This window comes from Equus asinus, chromosome 4 (assembly GCF_041296235.1).
Source record: "Equus asinus isolate D_3611 breed Donkey chromosome 4, EquAss-T2T_v2, whole genome shotgun sequence".
NCBI classification, from domain to species: Eukaryota; Metazoa; Chordata; class Mammalia; order Perissodactyla; family Equidae; genus Equus; species Equus asinus.
The window spans coordinates 26,486,699-26,506,005 of record NC_091793.1 but is presented as its reverse complement, the minus strand read 5'-3'; the positions used below and the strand labels follow the sequence as shown (position 1 = coordinate 26,506,005).

At 46.4% G+C, this 19,307-nt stretch overlaps 1 protein-coding gene across 6 annotated transcripts in view; it reads right to left on the bottom strand.

Moving 5' to 3' along the window:
* LARGE1 (LARGE xylosyl- and glucuronyltransferase 1) overlaps nt 1-19,307 on the bottom strand; it is a 539,997-nt gene that overhangs the window by 512,500 nt on the left and 8,190 nt on the right. The window contains exon 1 of one of the 6 annotated variants that reach the window (XM_070506997.1): nt 17,632-17,717. The exons of the other annotated variants lie outside the window; for them this stretch is intronic. The gene's annotated coding sequence lies outside the window, so the exon portion shown is untranslated. Of the gene's footprint in view, nt 1-17,631; nt 17,718-19,307 lie in introns of those variants that run through there. 6 annotated transcript variants of the gene reach the window in all.

The following is a 19,307-nucleotide window of genomic DNA, read 5'->3' as shown; positions in this document are numbered from 1 at the left end:
CTTGCTGAGACTCGAGCTTCAGCAGAAGCACATTACCGTCCGTGAACTTATGAAATGATGCATTATTGAAGCCACAGCAGGGGAAAGGGCTCGGTTCGGAAGACATAAAAGACTAAAGCCGGCAGAGGTGTCATTTTCCATTACAAGGTAACTGCTAAAAAAAATACGTTTTAATTGAGAAAGAAGAGAACGGCTCCAGGAAAGTAGATAAAATAAAATTAACCCATAGTTCTCTGTTCCTCCTGTTCCGGGAAGGCCTGAGGTTCCTCCAAGAGCTCAACCAAAGACGTAATTCTTAGATTAGTGCATTTCCCCCTCTGGATCCACTGACACCAGCTACAAGCCGTCATTTGTTCATTCACTCAACAAATATTTTTTGAGAGCCTTCTATGTGTAAGACATAAGGAGAGAGAAACTCCAGCCATCATCTGCTTACATTCAAGTAAATTACACAGCATATTAATGACCGGTGATGCTACAGGAAAAAACAGAGCTAGCCAAGGAAGGCAGCGGGTGGAATGAACAGAGCTATAAATTTAAATAAGGTGAAAATCAACAAGTTTTTCACTTCCCTTAGTGATCTTAGGTTCTCTGTGCTTCAACTTTCAAAAACTGTTTAGATCAATCACCAAATGCAGCTGTACAAAGCACCCATGACAGGTAAATTACCACGTCATTCACTCCAGCAGACACAGATATAGGGCCCCTACCCACGAGGCATTTGCAATTCAGTACCTCTCATCAAGAGGTACTCAAGTGACAAGGGAAAACCACAAACCCTAGATTTAACCACTAACTCTAAGCAATGACAATAGTCCGTGCAGACACTAACAGCTGACTTATTAAGGCCTTTTGGGTGGGTATCTCAACCCCTCTATCCTTTTCACTGTGTGTTGAGGGGTTGAGTTGATGGCACTGAAGATGCAGGAATCTATCAAATCCATATGAGCGTGCCTCACTGGGTCACCAAACTGGGCTCCTGGAAGCCAGTCCTGTGGGCCTGGACTCTGTGAGTCTAAGGCTACATGCACACAGGGTCTGCCTCCAAATGGGGAGGGGGAATTGCATTAGTGGTCGGGACCATGCCCCCATCCTTAGCCTCTCTGTCTGCTCCATCTGTTCCCGCCATGTGGAGGCCCTCTTTGGCTGCATATGTTAATCTCCTGGGGAGTTTTGATCCTAGTGCCCCAGCTGCACCTCAAACCAGTTGAATCAATATTTCTGGGGGCGGGGCCCAGGCATCAGTAGACAGTAAAGCGTCCCAGATGATTCTAACATACAGCCAGGGCTGAGCACCACTTTGGACCCCTCACCGTCCCCAACAGGGCTGGAACCTCTATTGCTGACCACCTGGGCTCCCTCCCTATTTCAACTTGAGGTTTCAGCTGTGCCCTTACTCCACAACGTCCTTCTGTGGTCCTTCGGGAAGGAAGTATGAGAAACTTCAGGTGGACTGTGTGCAGCAACTCTACTTTCCAAGCAAAACTGGGGCACAGGGCCTGGCAGAAACACCCCTGTACTCTTCTGAGGCAGTGAGCCCAGACAAGTTAGAGGACAGTTCAGGAGTTCTAATCCTGGTGTGGACACACGCAAGCTCCAAGTAACCTTGGACAAGACAATGAACCCACTGCATCTCAGTGTGCTCCTCTGTAAGTCAGGCACCATGACATCCACCTCACTGGGGATGATGGAAGACACAATGAGGATCATTAATCAAGTGTGTGACATACAGCAGATGCCCAAAAATGACAGTGGCTCTTAGTAATTCATTCTAAGGAAGCCAGTCCAAAAAGAGTTTATATACCAAAACAATATTTGGGAGAGTTTCGTGGTTTATGAGGACAACCAAGGGACTGGAATATTTGAAACTAAAGTCACACCAGAAAATCTGATTACCTGTATTTTGTGTAGTGAGTACTGTAACTGAGGCAGGGCACGGGATTAAGCCACTGCCAGGGGGCCAGCCGGTGAGGGATGGAGGAGAGCTCACCTGCACAGAGGAAGGTGGAGTTGGTACCCTGCGTCTCTGGCAATGTCAGTCATTTGCACTACAAACTAAAAACTACCCTTCTTCCTGCCAACAGGGGATGGGGCGCACCCCTCAAGCAGAAACCAGAAGAGAGTAGGAAGAAACCGGAAAGATGAAGTGGCCCTAACAATGAAGGTATTTGAGCATAAAGAGAAAATAGAAAAACAGGCCATCCACACACTTCCAGTGGACAAGAAGCAAAGATGGAGGTCTGAGGTGACCAGGGTGGAAAACTAGGATGGAACAAATTCAGACAAGTCTCTATATTGGTTATTCCCACCAAGTTGGCAATTCGAAACAGCACACGTTTATCATCTCACGCTCAGGCTCAGGAGTCTGGCCATGGCATGGCTGGGTCGTTGGTTTAAAGACTCACACAGGTGCAATCAAGGTGTCCCCAGTAGTGTCCTCATGTGGTGGCTCTGGGGGAGAACCCACCGGTAAGCTCACGCGGGTGCTGGCAGAATTTGTTTCCTTGTGCTGGAGGACACCTCCTTGCTGTCAGCCAGCTGGTGGTCACCCACTGCTCCCTGCCACATGGGCTTCCTCAGCTTGATGACGTCATCAAGCCAGCAAGGAGACCCTCTACCGCAAGTCAGCCAGCAAACGTAACCACAGGAGTGACCTCCTGTCGCCTCTGCTATACTCTATTGGTTACAGCTAATCACAATGCCCCCTCCCATCAACTGGAGGGGATCATACAAGAGCTTGAACATCAGGAGGGGGGGATCACAGGGGACCACTTTTTTTCAATGTGGTAAAATATACATAACAAAATTTACCATTTCAACCATTTTTAAGTGTACGTTTCAGTGAAATTAAGTACATTCACACTGTTGTGCAACCATCACAGTCATGTTTAGAACTTTTTCATCTTCCCAAACTGAAACTCAGCACCAATTAAGCTAACTCCTCATTCCCCGTCTCTCGCTGGACCCCGGCAACCACCGTTCTACTTTCTGTCTCGATGAATTTGACTATTCTAGGTACCACACATAAGTGGAATCATAAGTATTTGTCCACTTGTGACTGAATTATTTCTCTTAGTATAATGTCTTCAAGTTCATCCATATTGTAGCATGTGTCAGATTTTCCTTCTGTTTTAAGGCTGAATGATATTCCATTGTATGGATGTACCACATTGTTTTTCCAGTCATCCGCTGAAGGACACTTGAGTCCCGTTCACCTTTTGGCTGTTGTGAATAATGCTATCATAAACCTGGGTGTACAAAAATCTATTCAAGTCCCTGCTTTCGATTCTTCTGGGTACATACCCAGAAGTGGAACTGATGGATCATATGGTGCCACACCGTTGAGGCCCTTGTGTACCTATATGCAGGCAGAGTGGTTTGGGAACCTGTTAAGACTTTGGACAGAGGCAGAGGGAGAGTGAAGAGTAACCAAGTACCCGAGAGCAATGCAACATTGTCAGCACCACCTCTCCCTCAAGGATGCTGTCACCTTGATAGAATATGCAGACATAACACTGTTTGCAGTTCCCCACTTACAGGGGCCCAGGGACACTGACCACATCCTCTTCCCCACCCCTAGTGTGCTCCTGACTTTTGCTGATCACTGCATTTAAAGGAGTCTTTTTCTATTATGCTGCTTGAGTTTTCTGTAATTAGATACTTCCTTGTTTTCTCTCAGTATTCAGAAAAGCTCATAGTGAAAGCAACAGCCCAGCAGTGACCGAGGGGCCAAGCGGGAGATGCAACACAGCAGAGCACCCGCCCGGCTGACCAGACCTGATGGTAGAGCACCAGGAGAGGTCCTCAAGGAGGGGGGGGAATCAGGATTAGAAAAGATTGCGAACCTCTTTTCTGGCCACCTCCGCCTGCCTTTTGCTTCCTGGAGCTCTCTGCCTAAACCTTAGCAGGTTAGGGTTAGTTTTGCAAGAAGGCGGCCCGTTCTTTGAGGAGCTCCCTTCTCCAAAATGCAGGGAAGAGGCTGAAATGGAAACCTCAGACTGAATCACTCACAACAGTTGAAGGAGACACACCTTTCCTTGTGAAGCGGCTGGCGGCCACCAACAGAACTCGCAACAGCCTTTCAATCAAGCCCATTCTTTCCGAAAACCTCGCACACCCGGTCCTCCACTTTTATCTTTGCTTACCCAAAAAGCTGCAAGCAGTAAACTCTCATTGGTGGTTCGTGAAAACAAAGTCCCGGGGATCTATTATTACAGGCAGAATAAGGGGGCTCCTTCCTGCTGTCCCAAAGTAGCACAAGATGAAAGAGGGAGGCAGGACGGGTCTGGACAGCCACTGAGCGAGCCTGGCTCTGTGGCAGGAGTCGGGACAGGTGGCACGATGGGAATACGCCAGAGTGGCAAAGAAGCCCTTATCTCGCTCCATCCCATCGCAGCCAGTGAGGGGGACATGGAGGGGCAATGCCAATGAAGCCAGTGAATCTCCAGACAGCCCAAAATGTGGCGCTTTATTATGGAGTCTAAGTGACTGCCAACAGGCCATTATCAAATCTCTTCAGTGACAAAGCTCCGTGTTGAAGGGGACAAATAAAAATAAGTACATTAAGCACAATAAATCACAGGGACCTGTCGCTGAGACCCATTATCCCCGGGGGATTACGGGGCTGTTTTGCTCCCTGCCTTTCAGCTATTGGACCCTGGTTTTCCCATCATTGTTTTAATATTGCACCCATTACTCTCTGTGCCACGAAGAGCCTGCTGATTCTCTGTACTTCTGGGTGGCAAGGGCATAATTTGTTTTATGATTTGCTTGGGAGGGTAGCTGTTTTATATTCATCTTTAAAAGATACATTCAATAATTGTAGCAATGAGACCCTGCTTTAAAAAAAAAAGACCCAGCCGTGTCATTCCTTCCAGCATCAATGTGGCCAGGGCTGTAGCAAAAGAACAGGTACCCAACCATCACTAGGAGGGCCATGCCATCTCTTTGGGGGGCCCGCATGCCCAAAAACAGCTTTAGTTATGCTCAAAGAGCCAGTGAATCAGTGTGGAAGGCAGCCTGTGCTGGAAGGAGACAGCAAGAGGCTGAAAGTCAGGAGGCCTGGGTTTCACCATTAAGTTGGTGGGACCTTGGATAGGTCCTTTGACCTCCTAGGCTGAAGTGTCCCCACCTGCCAAATAAACCAGTTGGTCCACCTGCTTCTTTGGAGCTCTAAAGATTATGCATTTCTATAAGATACAGAGGGAGTATGAAGAACTTTAAGCCAGATAATACTACTTATATTTCCTCCTCTCTCTCACTATGATCATTATCTAAGATTCATCTTAAGATGAAACCAACCCACTATGCAATTGTCCAAGACATCTTACACCAGTTCCTTCTTCTCCCATCCATGTAGAAACCTTCCTTCTCACCTCCTCATTCCCTGAAAAGTTGTTTTCCAGGACAGCTCATTGTAAATACTGTAAACAAGTCCTCTCCCAATTTTATCCATCTGGAAGTGGAAGGAAGGATACAGACTTAAGGACAGAATGTGCTGGGCCAGATCCCCACAGCAGGACCCAGTTACATTTTCCCCATCAGAAGTGAACAAGGAAACAAATTCCCTTCGCTCTTCTGCAAGATGGCTGTCGACTCTTGCATGCAGCGTGGAGACATCAGTAGTCCTTTCAGGCATTCCCATTTCAATTACTGCATCTAAATCTCGCCATGAAAAGAACACTTCTTGCGATGTAATGCTTCCAAGTATGGCACTACGGAGGCAGCCATATAACAAAATTGATCCCAGAACTTCATCGCCCATCTGAGAGGCGCTGACATAAAACCCGCCCGACGGTGCCCAACTCTCAAAATATTCTATAAAGGACTCAAATTCAGAAAAGGCAAAAAAGTTACAAGCTCTCCTGTGTGACAAATGGAGCTGGGTTTCACAGATCATCAAAGCCCACTGAGCAGCCTCCTGGGAGTGGAATAAAGAAGATTCCTTCTAACCCTGCGACGCCCCTGGCTTTGCAAAATTTGGTGTAACAACCCAATAAATACCAACTGGAGCTACATACATGGTAGCTTTTAGTCTAGAATGCAGGTGGCAAATGGCAAAGGAGGTAGCTTTGCCTGTAAACAGGACTGAGAATGAAGAGACAACCTAACCCGGTCACAATGAACCAGGCCATCCAGCATGAGAGCTCCATGCAAGCAGGGGCTTTGTCTTGTTCTCACCCCAGGGCCCAGCACAGTGCCTGGCGCACAGCAGATGATCAACAACTGCGTGTTCACAGAATGAGTGAAGAAAAGAAGGAAGCGGAGCAAAGCAACATTAGAGACCTACAACCTTTGGAAACTCTGAGCCACTGGATAGGAATAGTGCTAACGTCTATTTAACAAAGAAGTGAGATTTCTGCAGAGCTTTGAGCATCGCAAAGAAAACATCTAGATGTATATGTATTCAGAGAGCCATATATACACTATGCCGTGCATAAAGGGAAGGTAAAGCCTCAAATCCTTTCAATGTCGGCATGAGAGTTTTGAGGGTTGTTTTTGGTTTATTTGTTTTGTAGCTTTCTTTCTTACCATTGCAAGTTAATAGGAGAAGGCAAAAGAGGAATGCATTCGGAAAACATTCTTAGCCTCTGCCCCAGCGAACCTCTTTTGAATATCAAAATACGACTCATGAAAACAAACCAATAAAACTACCACGGATTCCCATGCTCTCCATGAAAGATTCAAGAGCTGGGACAGAGATCTCAAGATTTACATCCAAATGGTAAGGCAAGGCAGCAGCGAGTGGCCAGCAAGTCAGGAGGCGGCAGGCGACGCTGCAAGCTGACTCCAAGGGGGCACAGCTACCCTCGGCCCCTTGCAAGTCTGCTGCCAACTTGCTCCACATTTCCACTGAACACACAGCTCTGGTCAAAAGTTCATACTTCCCAAAGGACTTTTCATTGGAAAATCGCACAGGACATGTCACGTGTCAGATCCAAATGCTCATGAGATACCACCTTATGGGAGTAAGAGACATCTAACGTCCCCCAGGGCATTCTGCCATCACCCAGGGGATATATGACTCTCACACGGTTATGTTTGATTCTTATTTGAGGGTGGGAACAGGTGACGGACCTTTTAAGGAGGAAAAATAAAGCTCAAAGAGTCATGGATTGAATTGTGTCCCCCTAGAAAGACATGTCCAGGTCCTAACCCCCAGGACCTCAGAATAGGACCTTCTTTGAACATAGGGTCATTTCAGAGGATGCAAGGTAAAATGAGGTCATTAGGGTGGGTGGTGGCCTTAAGGCAATATGACTGGTGTCCTTATAAATGGCAAATTTGGACAGAGAAACATGCACAGAGGGAAGACAATGTGAAGACACACAGGGAGCAGACTGCCATAAGACTGGGGTGACGCATCTACAAGCCAAGGATCGCCAAAGATTGCCAGCAAACGCCGGAAGTTAGAAGGGGAAAGGATTCTCTCTCAGAATTGTCAGAGAGAACACGGACCTGCTGATACCTGGAGACAGCTTGGTTTTGGACTTCTAGCCCCTAGAACTGTGAAACAATACCTTCTTGTTGTTTTAAACCACCAAGTTTATGGAAGTTTGTTACAGCAGCCACAGGAAACTAACATAGGGAAGGTAAAGCACCTCACCCCAGGTAAGCTAGCAAAAATATGCAAGTAACAATGACCTGTGCTCTCTCGAAACTTCTAGCTCCTAGGTCCTATGCTCTTAGAGACTGTCACCTGCTTTCAATACAGACAGTGTCCAAATTAGTTACCACAATCCACACTGGCAAATGAAGGGGTGGTAACATGTGGGTGCATTTTCCAAGATTTTATCCTCCTCCCAGGTAACATACGTGCACTTTAGCCACATCCTGCAGCCAACAGCTTTCCAAAGCATTAAGTATGGAAATTTCTGGATTGTAAGTAAGCACAATTTGATGGGAGATTTTTGGTTTTTTACATGAGAAGACCACAACTTGACAACTTGCTACCTCCTCCCCACATCTTTTCAGCTGTGATGTTACATTACAAACATCAACAGACCAGACAATGAACGCACAAGCCACATTAAAACAGTAATTAACGCAAGAATGAAAACAATGACAACCACTCAGGCAGAGCAGAATCATGGACATGCCTGTCATCTGCAGAGCTTAAAGAAGAAGAGCTCTAACACAGGCCCTTTTGGGACTTGGGTCAAATCAACTCATAAAACGTCACACTTACAAACTTTGGTCCCTAAGACACAAAAAGTAGGATGATGAGATTCTTTTTCACACACACCAGCCATGGCACAAGGAGAGCACAGCAGAGCTCTTAGCCAGATAACCCACTGCTCCAGTGGAAAGAGTAAGCAGGCAGCTTTAACACACACGCTGCCAGTCTCAGTGTAAGAATCCTGCCTTGGGGCAGCCTCCTACCCCAGTGCCCGAAAAAGTCCTCAAACTCATTTCACAACCAACGTCCACCCTCAGGGTATTTCAGGGAAGTTGTTACTTCAACACTCAGTAGCAACACTGAGCTTAAGGAGGTGAGAGGTCCAGATTCCCACCATCTGATCCCAAGCATTTTTGGCAAACCCACAACCAGCTATGTCTACACTTTGCCTTCTCTCTACTGCTAGCAAAGGAAAAAGTGTGCCCAAATAACAAACTCTGTGTCAAAATGTTGTTGTTAGTGCCGTGGAGTCGATTCTGACTCCTAGCACCCCTGTGTAAGCAGAGCGGAACCCTGCCCAGTCTTTCTGCACCACCCTCTCACCTTCCGCCGCTACATCAGACCATGCTCTGCTGCTATTCACAGGGTTTTCATGGCCAATTTTTTCAGAAGTGGGCGTCCAGGACCTTCTTCCTAGTCTGTCTTAGTCTGGAAGCTCTGCTGAAACCAGTCCACCATGGGTGACCCTGATGGTATTTGAAATACTGGGGGCATAGCTTTCAGCATCACAGCAACACGCAGCCACCACAGTATGACAACCAACAGACGACGGGTGGTGTGGTTCCCTGACCAGGCAGCAAACCCAGGTTGCATTGGTGAGAGCACCGAATTCTGACCACTAGACCACCGGGGTTGGCTGCATCAAACTTACCATCCCGGAAATGGTTAGTTTGCATTTGAAATGGTTAGTTTTCATTTGCATAAGTGAATCTGTTACTAATTTGTGTTTTAAACAATGTACGTACTTTAATATTATTTTTCAAAATATAACTCATTCGCAGCATTAAAACAGACGGTGTTACAGGCTGAATTGTGTCCCCTCCAAAATTTATATGGTGAAGTCCTAAGCCCTCAGTACCCCAGAAGGTGACTGAATTTGGAGAGAGGATCTTTTTTTTTTCCCCTAAAGATTGGCACCTGGGCTAACAACTGTTGCCAATCTTTTTTTTTTCCTGCTTTATCTCCCCAAACGCCCCCTGTACACAGTTGTATATCTTAGTTGCATGCCCTTCTAGTTGTGGGATGTGGGACACTGCCTCAACGTGGCCTGACGAGCAGTGCCATGTCCGCGCCCAGGATCCGAACTCTGGGCTGCCGCAGCGGAGTGCACGAACTTAACCACTCGGCCACGGAGCCGGCCCTGAGAGGGTTTTTAAAAAGGTGATTAACGTTAAATGAGGTCAGTAGGGTGGGCCCTAATCCAATGTGACTGATGTCCTAAGAAGAAGAGGAGATTAGGACGCAGACACACACAGAGGGATGACCACGTGAAGACACAGGGAGGAGACCGCCATCTACAAGCCAAGGAGAGGGGCCTCAGGAGAAAGAACCCTGCTGACACCTTGATCTGGGACTTCCAGCCTCCAGAACGGTGAGAAAATTAATTTCTGTTGTCTAAACCGTCCAGTGTGTGGTCCTTTGTTACGGCAGCTGGAGCAAACTGACAGAGATGGAGGTCCATAATTTTAATTTCTTTTTGTTCTAATCACATAACTAATGGTCTTTTTTTAAAAAAGAAATCACAAAGCACACTAAGTCAGAGACTTTTTTGGCATTTCCTTAAAAGTCTTGGAATTAACCAAAGCAGGAAACAGAAAGTATCACTAATGTGGTTGTGTCAATGGGAAGATGGGTGTCCTTACCATGAAAGTGCTGGCTGCTGGTGTGTGTAAGGAAGCACACCCAGGAGAATAAAAGGGTTTTAGAGAAGAGACCTGTAGTCTGTTTGCTATGACTGCAAGACCTTCAGGTTCATCCTCCTGCGGAACACTGGGGGTTTCCTGTTTGCCCATCTTATCTTCGGGTACCACCTCGTCCCCACTCTCCAAGCAATTCCAACAGAACTGATCTCTTCTCCCCGACCAGCTCCAGGGAGGTGATCTCGGCCCTTCTAACCACAACATGACCAGGACTTTTAGCAGAGCTATTGGAAAAAAGATGTTCTCCCTCAGCTGCAGTGGTGAGATGGGTAGGATGTAAGCCTGGGGCTCTGGAGGACCATCACTGCCATCCCACGGGGACACTCTGCCTGAGAATGACGCCAACACAGAGAAAAGCAGAGCCAGGAGACAGAGCAATGACCTCATGATGACATTTGAGGACCTGATCCAGCACTTCCTGAAGCTTCTCTCTATTTTTCAGTTCCTCGAGCAGATAAAGTCCAATTTTGTTTTGCTTAACATCAGTGTGAATCGAGTTCCCGTCATTTATGTCTGAAAAAGTCCTCACAGGGCCACTGAGGCACCCTGGTAAACATGATCACACGTCAAGCTCCATATCTAAAAGTTTCATCAAAATTGAAAGTACGTTTACATTTTACTGAAACCCCATATAATTTCAAGGGTGCTTAATCACAAGTGCAATGTATGAGCTTTAGGAGATAACAATGCCCCCAAAATTCTATAAATATATATAAATTTAGGTGTATAAGGGTCTGTGGCAGAACACAACTAAGAATTGCCCGCTCCAAACTTCAGTATAGTACAATGATCTTCAAGCTTTTTTTGAATTCTGAATTTTGAGCAACTGGTACTGTCTTGCCTATTTTTAGGCTGACATGTAAAGTTTTCATCATAAACTAAATCATTTCTAAGGACAGAATTTCTAGCATATTGTAAACATTAACATTTTAAAATAAAACCTTCATATCACATTTTTAAACAGAATCTAACAATCTGATGCCCATCATTCATTTCAAAAATTCAAGAGCAAGTTATTTTTTAAGATCTGAAAATCTTGTATCCTTCCTTAGCATGAGAAAGGGGCTCAAATGCCCTGTTTCTAGTACCAACTTTAAACAGAAAAGAGAGTGGGGAAGGGGCAGCCTTGCAGGAGTGCCTTGATTAGAAGGTTCCCACACACCGATTTCAGAGTTCCTCTGTTTAGTGCCCCTTGAGGTTTTTATACTCAGAGCAAAGTACCCCAGTAAGATTAGTGTTGGGTAAGAGAGACATCTTTTTAAAATGGGGGAGGATGACTGTGAAGAGGAAGGTGGGAGGAAGAACCCTGGACCTAGCAGGGGTGGTCCCAGTCCAACTAATTCCCAGGAAGGGTCCGTATGCGATGTCGAAAATGTGGAAATTGATTCCCTTAAAACTATCTGCACTTGCATACTCCGTGGACCGTCTTCATGTATTCCCAGGGGTATGTATATCCCAGTGTCAAAACACCTGGGGGGAGTGCATTATGAGACAGAGATTAAGAGGAAACATTCTGGAGAGAGAACTGGGTTCCATTCTCTGGCTTTATCACTTGGGCAAATAACCACCTCTCTGAACCTCAGTTTCCTCACCCGTAAAATGAAACTGAGCAGCTCAGAGGGTCATAGTGACGATCAAAAGGCACCAAGAACATACAGCACATCACATAAGCACAGAAGCATTCCATAAATGGTAGCCATAATTGTTACCACCATTATTACTGTCACTGTTATTTTAAATACTGTTAACCACAACTTGCTCAGAAAGAGTCCTTTCCTGTACCATTCACGGGCTCTCATCTCCCTTACCTGTCAGAGCCCAAATTCCTAATGAGAGAAAGGGGTAAGGCAGACAGAAAGCTCCTGAAAAACGGCCTCAGGTGATGAGTGGGCAAGCGTTTGCCTTTATCTTCAGGGCCTCTGCACACTTTCTGAGAACTCTGGACAGGCCTAAAAAGAGGAAGTCTGTGGCCCCCTCCTCATCCCCGGGAACCGTTTATTTTCTTACTTTACCAAGCATGACTACCACAAGGGGTAAAGAGCAAGTAACAGGGGAGAAGGGTGAGAAAAAGTAGAGAAGCTCTAAACAATGACAACCGCTAATACTTATTGACTGCCTTCTGTGTACCAAGCCTGTCCTAAGCATTACACACACATTCACAGATTTAATGAGCTCAAATGGGCTGTTTCAACTGGTCACGGACAAATCCAAGGACAAGAACAAGGCAAATGTCAGCACAAGATCCAAAGAAAGAGTCAGACCACCGCTGGAAAAGCAGCAGGGCTTCCTGAACCACGGAGCCAACGCCCATGCCAAGTGCAAGTTCACAAAGTGTTGCCAGTGCCTGGATCATGTCAACCCTCTGAGAAGCCCAGGGTTCACCCATCAGTCCTCTGTGACTCACTAAGCAATCCTGTTTATGCAGCACCAATGCCTGGCTTACAAGGGCAGTGTAATAAAAACCCAAATGGACTTCACAAATATTAGAGGCAATGACCAATATTCCAATATAAATGCACAGTTATGCGGAGAAGAGTCTTTGGGCCGTGGGGCTGAGCTTCTGCACAAATTCATCCAGTCCTCCCTAGCCACTCTCCATCACTGTCCGACAATTTCTCAATTTTAACTGCCACTCTGCAACTGGTCTCTAAAGAATGTGGAACGGTATGAAGCCTAGAAACCATGGTCAAAGGCTCCCCCAGTATGTAGGTACCAACAGCGTAGCCAGAAAGAATCCAACACTTGAGGGGAAGGCCTGCCATGACTTCAAGGAAAGGTGTGCTTTGGATTATCTGACGACGAGTCCCAAGGACTGATCTTCTCCATCTGGGTTTAAAAAGCCTAAGAAGAGAAGAAAGAAGAGGCTGAAGGCCTGAGAAAATGGAAAAAGCAGAGAGAAGCAGAGGGTTAAGACAGCAAATAGAAGAGGGGTGGCAGTAGGGGTGGTGGCAACACAGTAGTCCATTATACAGACAGAGAGAAGGGGGAGTGACCAAAGATACAAAGGGTCTTCAAGCCACCCTCCTCCCCCCAACACACACACACAGATACAGACAGACACTTCAATATTCAGCCTCGAGGGCTTGTGTGAAGACATTCCTCAGTCTGGAAGATGGCAAGGACCCCTCTTCCACCACCTCCACCACTTCCCTCTCCACCACCACCACCTCCACCACTTCCATCTCCACCACCACCACCTCCACCACTTCCATCTCCATCACCACCACCTCCACCACTTCCATCTCCACCAAGACCACCTCCACCACTTCCATCTCCACCAAGACCACCTCCACCACTTCCCTCTCCACCAGCACCACCTCCACCACTTCCATCTCCATCACCACCACCTCCACCACTTCCATCTCCATCACCACCACCTCCACCACTTCCATCTCCACCAAGACCACCTCCACCACTTCCATCTCCACCAAGACCACCTCCACCACTTCCCTCTCCACCAGCACCACCTCCACTACCACCACCTCCACCACTTTCATCTCCACCAGCACCACCTCCACCACTTCCATCACCATCACCACCACCTCCACTACTTCCAACTCCACCACCACCACCTCCACCACTTCCCTCTCCACCACCATCACCTCCACCACCACCACCTCCACCACTTCCATCTCCACCAAGACCACCTCCACCACTTCCATCACCATCACTACCACCTCCACTGCTTCCATCTCCACCACCACCATCACCTCCACCAGTTCCATCTCCACCACCACCATCACCTCCACCTCTACCACCACATTCCTTGAAGGCATCACTGAGTCCCAGGAAAGGCTCATTGCCATTCTTATCATTGGCTAGGGGGCATGCATTCTTTAGATTCAGGAATACCTTGGGACGCTAATTCATACCCTCCCACCCCCACTGTATGCCCCTGTAGCACAGTGTAATAATCAAAGTTCAGCAAGAAAAGGTTACATTATGTCTGGACAGCAAATTCAATGAAATCCATAATCACCACCATCACCACCACATATCGGGTAGACAGCATATTCCAGGCATACAGGAAAACACTGAGGACTCTCCGGAGCCATAACATGCAGTCTTTACTGAAAGGCTCCCACTCTCTGGCAACACAGTCAGCTTGAAGAACTGGCAATATGGTGTAGAAAGGGCAGCAGCAGAAGCCAGTACAAGGTACAGATGCAATTCAGCGCCCAGTATCAGGAAAAGCTTGGAGGAAGGACTGCCTGAGCTGGGTACTGAAGGAGAAACAGAAGTGTCCCAGGCAGATAAAGAGGGAAAGAGCTTATCACGCAGAAGGAGAGGAATATGCTCAGCTTGGCAAGTTTGGGGGAAAATAACCAGTAAGGAAGGAAAATAATGAGTTAGGGATTGGTGACACACGAAATGAGAAGTGAGAGAAGATGAGACTTCAGAGAAAGGCTGGCACAAGTTCCTAACTAGCTTTGTGTGTCCTGATAAGAAAGCTGGATCTTTCCCTTTGGCTGATAGTGAGCCAGTGAGGGTCAATATCCAGAACATTCCAGAAAAGCCCTTGTTCTTCAAGATTAAAAATAAAGACTCTCTATCAAATTGGATTATCCTATTGGAAAATTTTTGTTATCGAGAACAGCTTACTCCACAATTCTGAAAAGTGTGTACTGTAATCTCTCAGCGAGCCCCTCCTCGGGCTGAGAAACACCACCAGTCATGGGCAGCACAGCACAGGCTTCACTTTTAAGGTGAATCGGGAGCCCAGATGTCAGGGCTCCAATCGTCCTGCTCTCAGCTCTCTGCAGCTGCTTTAGGAACCACTCAGGAGGAAAAGAAGAATTTTCTCTATTACACTCCTTATTGGGTGTCATCCAAGGCTAGCAAAAAGGTTATTCCACAACCCTGGGCTCATCTGGACAAACCCCCAATAAGAAAGGCTCCGGAGAGTGTATTTTCATCCAAGGTCCATCCCCATGCTCAGTCTACCAAGGAGAAAGCGCTATTTTAAGAATTGGTGCTAGTGTCACAAGCAGACTTCATTTCAATGAGGCCACTTTCCAATGGGCTATGAAAACCATCTCAGATTCCAAAACCAATGAGAGGGGTCAGAGAAAAATTCAGAAGCTTCCCTCAGCTTCTATCCTACTATCCTAACAGCTCTAGCCCAGTAGCCTTTAAAACTTCCTATGTGAACTAGTGCCAAAGCCTGTTCGATGACCTCCGAGCTTCCATCTCTCCCCACTCCACTCTGACCCCAATGCTGTTACCACATTCATCTTCCTAAAATAGAGCATTTAATACACCATCCTAAGTAAAAGTCATCCTGCCTTCCAAAAGCCCACAGCCCCAAGTTAGCTTGTCAACTTCATCTCTGACTCCTTGTGAACGGAAAGTCGAGCCGGCTTATTCTGTAACTCAAAAATACATATTTCTGCACTTGTCAACTTACCCTGGCCCCTCTAGCTCCCTTTAATTTTTCCATTCAGATTTTAATTATCCTGTGTCCAAGGACCCAACTCAAATCCTATCTCCATTAAGTTTAAGCAGCTAAAGGAAACTCACACCTCTGATTTCCCATCAACTTTCGGATTCAACAATCCACAAGCATTAATTGCACTGCCACATCATTTCTATTGCTCTGAACTGTCCCTCTGAATCTTCCATTGTTGCTTAACTTATCACACATTTTTTCCAATCTCTCCGACTATGTTCCTTGAGGGCAAGAATAGGAGGCTTTCAATTTAATTTAATAAATGTTTTCTGAAGGATTCCTAAGTGCTAGGGGGTAGCAGGATGCTCCCATAGATACAAGGATGGACGTAACCTAGTCACAGCACCTAAGGAGCTGACACATAAGTGAAGGATTGAGGAAAGTTACATATAGATATTGAGAATGCCAAGCAGAAGATGACAAGCACAGCCTTTGGGGGTTTTGGGGTAATTCCTCCTCTCACCCTATCCTTCCTTCTCCTATTCACCAAGACCCAAATCCAATATTCTCACCTTCGTCTCCCTCAAGCATAATGGTACCCAACACAATGTGCCCACTGCCCTTTGTTGGTGTCTTTATTAGCTTGTCTTCCTAACCAAAAGAAAGCTACTAGATGGATGGCAGGTGCTCTCACCTCTGTGTTCCTGATGTCAAGCCGGGAAAAGCACATAGTAGCACAAAGATGCCTAGTGAATGTTGGCTGAACGAGTGAAGGTAATGCCATCAGAGATAGCGCACAGAGCCTATAGGCAGGAAGGAGAGATTTCAACCAGACAAAATAGGAGAGAGGATGAGGAGTTTAATCCAGCAAAGGGAGCAGCACTAACAAGCCCAAATGGGAAAACAAGGGGCGTTTTTAGGCAACGGCCAATGGGCGAGGCCTAGAGAAGACCTGCAGAGGAGTCAGAGGACACACAGCGAGTGTAGACAGGTGGGGAAGCCAGGGGCAAGGTCAGCACTAGGACAGTGTTTGAAGAGTCTGAACAGCTCCAAGTTGAGTCCTAGCTCCATGCTTCACAGCTGTGTGGCCTGGGCAAGCCTCAGCTTCCACACGTGGAAAGGAGGAGAGTAAGGCCATCCACCTCACAGGGTTGCTGCAAGGACAAAATGACACAAAACGATCAAATGGAAGAGTGCCTGGCACTTGAAGGATGTGCTCTGGATATAGAACTGACTGAAGTAGAGTGTGTCAGAAGGAAGGGAAGGGGAGAGGACAGTCACCTAGAAGTTATGGGGCATGAGAAGGCAGAGCCATGGGCTGCACCGGGTGGTCAGGGAGCCTGGGTTCTGGTCTTGCCTCCCCTCTGGATAATTCCCTTTACCTCCCTGGCCTGAGTTTCCACAGCTGTGAAATGAAGGTGTTGGTCCAGTGGGGCTCAAAGGTCTCTTCCAGCCTTGGCAGTGTCAACATAGCAGCTCTGCCTTACGTAGAGAAGGCATCAAGGAGTACCAGTGATATTGAAAAGCCCAAGTGGGAAGGATTCGCATAAACAGAGAAAGGGGGAAAGACACCAGGATGGCAAGGGAGAGTTCTTCGAGTCTCTCCCTCCCTCTTTTCAAGTCCATTCATCCTCCTGACACAGCAGCCACACCGCCCACCGACATCTAAGTGCTGTCATAATCATCACCACCAGCCCTGGAAATATTATCATCAACAATCCAGCCTCAGCTTTGATACATTCCAAATGCTTTTCAAGGCACTTTCAAGGCAACCTGAAATGTACATTTGAACAAGCTTTAGCGCATGCCCCTTCTTCTCAAGCCAGATAAGTCAAAATCCCCACAAATTCAGAGGAAAGAAAACACAGGACACATTCTGGTATCGTACTTTCCTTGCCTTTTTACAGAGCCATCAATGTTCGAACCACAACAACGAACCCTAAGAGAATTCATTTTGCTGATCTGAAATGTCCTTCACATTTTTAAAAGAACAGCTTCCTGGAGAGGCTTCAAGGAGTGCAAGTCTGTAAGACGCCTGATATTCACTCACCCCTTCCTCCCCCATTACCCCCTCTCCGGTACTGAAGACACAACCATTTCTTCATTCGTGAGACAAATCATTCCATGTGGACACAACTACTTACTTAGTGCAGACGTACTAAGCACTGAGCACCATGCCTGGAGGAAGGAAAAGGACCCAAAGTCCCACTCCGCTAATCACTCTGCCTGTGCCTCCCTTGGCTCCTGAAGCAACCACCAAATGCCATTCCCAGATGAGAGCTGACATCAGTGAAGGGGGCTGGGACACAAATAGTTGGCATATTAAGGATCTACACCACTATCCTGGAAACAAAAGGGGGAGGGGATGGCTCTAGTTAGCCACAGAAATGTTAACTTTCCTCAGTAATAACAGTGTGTGTTTAATGTATCCAAGGCAATCCCTAGCCACAGAATAAACTGAAGAGTCTGTGATCCCCTGGTGAATTTAAATTAATAAAAGAGGAAGAAAGAAATCCCCGCATGCTCAGGTTTTGCTGTAAATCCTCCTAAATTCTAATGCCACCAAGGAAAGCTGGAAAGATCACCAGGCCCTTTCTTCCCAATTGCCTTTGGTACTTCAAACAAGAACTGCATGAAGAGCGAACCTCTCCTGTCAGTCAGGGCTCCCTCTCCATCTGCGTTTGCTGTCCCTCCAAAGCGCAACCCCGTAACGTGGCAAGAGAGGCTAAAATTATGGGTGAGACTGCACTTTCCATTCCAGCCCAGCCTGCGATTATCTACAACTCCAGTTTGCCCAAAATTACCTCTGGAGCCTTAAATGCCTTCCATTTTATTTCATTCCTAGAACAAATTCTTTTTTGGAAACTCTCAGAAGAGATAAAGGAACAAAAAAAAAAAAAAACACCACCACAAAAAGCCCTAGATATTTCAGCTGCAGTGAAGGAAGAGCCAGTAGGCAAGCATGGTTCCGATTTTTTTAAATGCCTCATGCCTATCGTCTCTACTGTACACTTAGGCAGAACAAAATTAATTCCATGTCTCTGCGATTATGAAAACTCAGAATCCTGGAAGCTCTTCCCTCATTTACTTTTGAAAGCACTTCTGTTCTGGATACATTCTTAGAGGTAGGATGTGAAGGTGGGTAAGGAACTCATGTAGTGGGAGCTGGGATGGCTCTCTCCAGGAGGAACAGGAGTTAAACGAGCAGTCTGCCCCAAGCGAGTGAGGGAAGTAACACTGCGCGGTAGGCTAACGGCTACAGAGTTGATGTAACTACTGACTCCTTTCCGTAACACAGTCCATCATGAGCTTCCTTGGCAGGTGGACTTGGGGGTTACTTGTTAAAACATTCGACAAGTTTCTATTTGAAAAATCCTTGGTTTTAGGTAACAGGTGAGGCTCCCAAAAACATCCATTATGATTGTGCTAATCAAATCATTTGAAATACAATAAAGGAACTAGCTATTAAAAAGAGGCTTGCTGTGAGTTCCATGTAGAAAACAAAAATCCTTTTATATTCCAATTATTTATCTTAAATTATTTGCTTTTAAGATCACACTTTACATGCCAAGTTCTCTTAAAATAGGGCATTCCTATACTTCACTTCAACATTGAAATAATAACGTAACAAACCTTGTATTTACAGCGCACTCACTTCAACTCTCCTCTGTTCAATAGCACGGCCGTCTCTACCCAGGAGGTCAGGGCCAGAGGGGTAAGGAGCCTTCTTTCTAGCAACTCACAAACCTGGAGGCACAAAATTGAGTCAGGGTGCATTCTTCCCGACTTGTCCTTCTACACAACTGCTTTTCCGCATCTA